Below are 6,312 nucleotides of genomic sequence, written 5' to 3'. Positions count from 1 at the left end.
TCAGTCTTCATCCTGTACAGCACTGCTTCTCGATAGCTCAGTCTTCATCCTGTACAGCACTGCTTCTCGATAGCTCAGTCTTCATCCTGTACAGCACTGCTTCTCGATAGCTCAGTCTTCATCCTGTACAGCACTGCTTCTCGATAGCTCAGTCTTCATCCTGTACAGCACTGCTTCTCGATAGCTCAGTCTTCATCCTGTACAGCACTGCTTCTCGATGGCTCAGTCTTCATCCTGTACAGCACTGCTTTTGGATGGCTCAGTCTTCATCCTGTACAGCACTGCTTCTCGATGGCTCAGTCTTCATCCTGTACAGCACTGCTTCTCGATGGCTCAGTCTTCATCCTGTACAGCACTGCTTCTTGATGGCTCAGTCTTCATCCTGTACAGCACTGCTTCTGGATGGCTCAGTCTTCATCCTGTACAGCACTGCTTCTCGATGGCTCAGTCTTCATCCTGTACAGCACTGCTTCTCGATGGCTCAGTCTTCATCCTGTACAGCACTGCTTCTGGATGGCTCAGTCTTCATCCTGTACAGCACTGCTTCTCGATGGCTCAGTCTTCATCCTGTACAGCACTGCTTCTCGATAGCTCAGTCTCTCTATATATAAATCATCTACATTACCTTACCATAAAGCAGACAGCAAGACATGCAACACCCCACAATGCAAGAATAAAGCAAGAACTAAACATGGATGGGAGAAGTGACAAATTGCAAATTGCAATAGAATGTTTCCTTTGCTTTGGAGAATTTGGTGTCTTTCATCTTTGCTCCTAACAGCACCCCTTGTATTTCCAGCAGATAAGTTTGTAATGGAATTCACAACTTCAATATTATCAAAAACAAGAGGAGGAGTCCAGAAAAGGGGGTGGGGGAGATTCCAGCAAATGAGGGGGAAGTGAGTATTCTCTGTTCCTGTGTCAATGCTGAAAAAACCACTGTATCGTATGAAGTGAGTATTCTCTGTGCCTGTGTCAATGCTGAAAAAACCACTGTATCGTATGAAGTGAGTATTCTCTGTGCCTGTGTCATGCTGATAAAACCACTGTATGAAGTGAGTATTCTCTGGTCCTCATCAGGTACTCTACTTGCACCCGATACAGTGTGATCTTATTCCGTGCCGGCTTGTTTTATCACCAGCAGTCATAACCCAGCTTCTCTTCATTGCACCTTCCCAAAGGTGCCCTACGCTGCTTTCAAGCTTCCATCGGACTCGTTTTTGTTCCCAGGCTGGTCTTATTACAACCCCTATCAATTTCTGCGGAACCCAAATGCAGGATCAGATATGAGATCTGTCTTCTGCACCAGGCAGGAACACAAACCTCCCCCTCCCTCAGCTACTGCAGCTATCTAGAAAGTCTTTTCAATACCTTTTCCACAGAAATGTTCAAAAGTCTTTTCAGAAGGTCGGATATAAAGATAATCCATTTTCCTTGTCTCTAAAAGTGGAATTCCATTAAAAAAATTACAAAGAAAAAAAACAAAGTAAGATGAAAGAGAACTGATGATGTCATGTGTGTTCTGCTGAAACCCCTAACATAGTGAAGGCAGGGCGCCTCATACAGTGAAGTGGAGCCCACACAATCCCAGCTAATGATTTACATGAATCCACACCGCAGCAGAGCGCTGCACAGTAGAATGCAATCTCCAGGCTAGAGCGAAGCATTCCTAGCACTGGGAGTGCACAGTCGAATATACTCTCCAGGCTAGAGAGAAGCATTCCTAGCACTGGGAGTGCGCAGTAGAATGTACTCTCCAGGCTAGCGAGAAGCATTCCTAGCACTGGGAGTGCACAGTCGAATGTACTCTCCAGGCTAGAGAGAAGCGTTCCTAGCACTGGGAGTGCACAGTCGAATGTACTCTCCAGGCTAGAGAGAAGCGTTCCTAGCACTGGGAGTGCACAGTAGAATGTACTCTCCAGGCTAGAGCGAAGCATTCCTAGCACTGGGAGTGCACAGTCGAATGTACTCTCCAGGCTAGAGCGAAGCATTCCTAGCACTGGGAGTGCACAGTCAAATGTACTCTCCAGGCTAGAGAGAAGCATTCCTAGCACTGGGAGTGCACAGTCGAATGTACTCCCCAGGCTAGAGCGAAGCATTCCTAGCACTGGGAGTGCACAGTCAAATGTACTCTCCAGGCTAGAGAGAAGCGTTCCTAGCACTGGGAGTGCACAGTCGAATGTACTCTCCAGGCTTCGGATGTTGTTCTGTGTTGTTTCCTTTGTTCTCTGCGTTGTTCTGTTTTATTATTCGTAAGTCGGCAGGTAATTACAGGCCCTGGACAATTAGTTTCACTCCAGCGGAGTCTTTATAATAAAACGCTTTGAAATGAAAACAAGCCACATTTCTTTTTCAATTACCTCACATAAATCACTGACTACATTACAAAGATCACATATCCCTTTCATTTTCAAAGCCATGCTAATGCACTTCTCATGCTTGCTTTGTGATGGCTTGCCTTCACAAGGTGTAGTAAAGCGCAGTGAAGGCAGGGTAAGGTACACAGGCGGGCATATTTAGCATTGTACACTTTCAATAAAGCTTCATTGAGTTTCACTCAATTCATTATTACTCTCTTTGGAATAGAGTGGTGTCTTTGGAATGGGCAGCTGCCTTTGGAATGGACTTTTCCAATTCATATTCAGAAAGCAGAGACTACAATACTTTCCTGGTTTAAATGACAAATCAGGACAATATTACAGTCCTGAAGTGAATTTATTGAATTGATTTTGCAGGTAGCCTGAACCAAAGTGAACCATTGGAAACGCCATGTGTGGTTGAGAATTTACACTAAGACCAAGGGGTAGAGGAAGTCCAGACAAGAGGAAGGTATATGAGTGACTCATACGTCTCTTCACCTGGACCAGAAACAAAGTTTCAAAACTGATCTGCATATACCTCAAGACTCCTCCACCGTGAGGGCTGGAATGGATCTCCTCCAGGAGGCTGGTGAGTTAATAATACTGACATCAGCAGCATCAGACCCGTACTGACCTCTCCACTGCAGAGCATGCTCTTGAGTTGAATGGTAAGGCGCTGGTCTTTGAACCTCAAGGTTAGCGGTTACAGCTTCTCTGTTCAGTTCAGTGGGCTGAGATGCCAAGCCGCTCCAGGGAGAATGAGTTAACTCTCTCAGCCAGCTTACCGGCCTCACTCAGCATTCTCGCTCTACAGGATGGTTGGGGGTGGGGGTGCTCTGGACATGGACCCCAGCCAATAAGGAATACAGGCTGGGATGAAAGAACTCATTTCACTTAAGCTTTGACTGGGTGCCAGGGAGCATTGCCTTTCAGGCACTGTGACCAGGGTTGAATTTAAACACACAATCCCTGGGGGGGGGGGGGGGGGGGGTAGAAGGAGAGCGCCCTTATCTCTCGCTCCTCAGCCTGACGATTTTAATATCGCCGCATTCATCCCAGGAATAATTCACACACAGTACTGACTGTACTGCAAGCAATGGTGTGATCACTTTCAAAGACCATTCCAACACTGTTGTGAAGGTTTTTAAAGCCTACGTGTGATTGATAAGAGTTCTGCTGGGAATACCTCGATGCAGGCTTTCCTTTAGTAGCCCCTTAAGGATTCCACCCCCATTTCAGTTTCCGTTTTGTGATGTTCCACCAGCCCTGCTGTTCGGAGCCATACAAAGGGCAGCCTGCTCTCCTGAGTGGGGAGTCTGATGACAGCGCCGCCTGTCTGAACGGTTTCGACAGAACGCGGTGCCAAGCAGCACGGGAGCATGCTGTTAATCCTTTGGGTATGAGTTCATACTTTTTAAGAAAACTGTGTAATTGCTGATCTTATCATCATTTTCTTAAAACCAGAACACTGTCAGAGTGTGTTCTGGGTTACTGGAAGCTTGCAATTATGAAGGTGGCTTGACTATTTAAAGGAAAAGAGTTCCCTTCTCCAGCCCGACAATCCTGGTTTTTATTTTGAAGCTTGTTTAAATCGACATTGACTATTAGGTGTTAGGCTATAGGACCCATCGTCTCTGAAGAACAAACTACTCATTGTAGAGGAAGACAAACACAAGCAGGGTTACCAGGAATGCAGCCTCTCTTATTAATTAGGACTACAAGATGAATGGAAAATAATAATCTGTGTGCAGCTGGGATTCAAATTCTTTTAATTTACAAGAGATACAAATTATTTTCATTACTGTATATTCAGAAATGCAACTTTCCAACACAGGCCCAAACCCATTAAACAAGTCATTAATAAATACAGACTATTGTTTAGTCTCCATGCCGTCCAAAACATTTCCCTCTTTATTCCTAAATGAGACTAAATAAAAACAGATTCAGACCTTATTTCAATAACAAGATCTTAAACAAGACCAGTTGGCCCGTCCATCGGAGCACTTATCATATCCACCCTCAAGCTGGACTGCACCAAAACAGGAACACACACATGAAATGAATTAGCCAATAGCATTGCTGTCTCAGTGCCTGATATCCCACCCTCAAAACTAAAATAAATCAATCAATAAATAAATATGTTTAACTAATGCTACCTCCACAAAGATTCTTGCAATATGCTGGGCTTGGATCGGGCTTTGAACAATCGTGAGAAAACTCTGAATTAAGAACTTCAAATCCCCCAACCATGTCCTGCTTGCATCACACACTTTGATTGTTACAGCACACACACACACACACACACTCTTGCAATCACACACATGCACACACACAGGCACACACACACACGCAAACACATATGCATACTAGCTGCTGTAGGTGCCTGTATAGCCTTGTGTGACAAGGAGGATTTGATTGAAATCCTGTCTAAGCCACCGTCTGTTTGTGTGACCCTGGATCAAGAGGCTTCATCCCCTGTTAGCCCCATCATTCGGTAGATTATCATCTGTTAATAATTCTCTTTTGAGTTGACTAAACTGTATGTCCTGCCCTGGAGTAAGAACATTACTTCTGAAGAAGGCCATTAAACCGGGCAACTACTGTCATCAAAAGCAGCAGCCAGTCTTCCTCATACATGCCCTGTTCATGCCCTTCCTGTACAAAGGAACCCTCTAATTCTAGAATCGCATGCACGGGCGCATTCCGAGCACGGGGAATACCCCTGCTCCTCTCGTGCTGTGGGCCTCATTGCAGCCCTGTGTTTGTTGTATTAAGTGATAAGAGGGACAATATATCAAGCCTGGTGGTAAACACCAGACTCCAATAATGTGGAGTTAAAAAGGAGCTATATTTACATACAACGCTGCTTAGATCATTGAAACAGAGCCGCTGTGTCACTACGGGACTTCATCAAGTGGCAATTCAATGCAAAGTGATTTGTGCGTGTGTGTGTGTTTGTGCATGTGTGTGCGTGTGCATGTGTTGTTTCTATATCACTGATTACTGACCAAGGTTTTCATGCAGATAGGTATATAAAGGATATAAATGACATTGAGGTGTTCTAATAGATGTGCACACTAATGTACACACAGAAGTGTATATCTTGTATTGATTAAGTGTGTTATGTTGTATAGAATCCAGAATGCATGGCAGACACCTTATCTGTTCTATACAATGGCACAGCCAGCAGGTATTTAAAGCATGCATATTTCTATCGAATAATATTGTCACGCACGTTGTATTTTCATGCAGAAGAATTCGCAATTCCCTTGTTCAAACCATGCTGCAGGTCAGTATTTCCTGTTTGCAATAGTTCCTGCGTACAAAGGCAAATCAGCAACATCAAAGGGGTGCCTTTGTGAAGAAGCTGAGGCGCGATGGAGAATGGGAGCCACTCCGCAGAGAGTTCAATGTTGTGACACTGGAGTCATTGTTGTGAGTAACGCTTCCCTCCAGGGTCATTAACCCCTAGGCTTGTAGTTAATACCACCTGACAGACTGTACAATACAGGTGAGAGTGTGAAAAACACACCCCTTCTCAGCAAAGAAACACACTGAGCTGCACTTTGCAACTGTGCCGGCCAGCTAATGCCACACAGAGTCACTTTTCTGGATGTGGGTTTGATTGCTTTTTTACTGGCACGTCACAACACTCACAGGGGCAGTATGCATGAAGGCAGATAGAATTATTGTATTTTGTTATCCATAGCCATTGACCCGGATAGAGAGCTGGGTTCCCTCTCATTCTCGTTTGGTGTTTCTGCTTTAGATCACTATGACCACTAGGGGTGTGTATTGTAGATGTCATTTCTGTCTGCCCTGTAACTGTGATTTTGTATAGAGCTTTCCATTTACAAACTCATAGTTGCCCAAGTTGCAGAGAAGATGGTTGCACACAGCCAGTGGTCATTTGTTAAAACAACCTCACTTCAGAAAATTCAATTTTAAGGAG

This window comes from Acipenser ruthenus, chromosome 8 (assembly GCF_902713425.1).
Source record: "Acipenser ruthenus chromosome 8, fAciRut3.2 maternal haplotype, whole genome shotgun sequence".
Lineage (NCBI taxonomy): Eukaryota > Metazoa > Chordata > Actinopteri > Acipenseriformes > Acipenseridae > Acipenser > Acipenser ruthenus.
The sequence above is the reverse complement of the archived record's forward strand: the minus strand, read 5'-3'. Positions refer to the sequence as shown.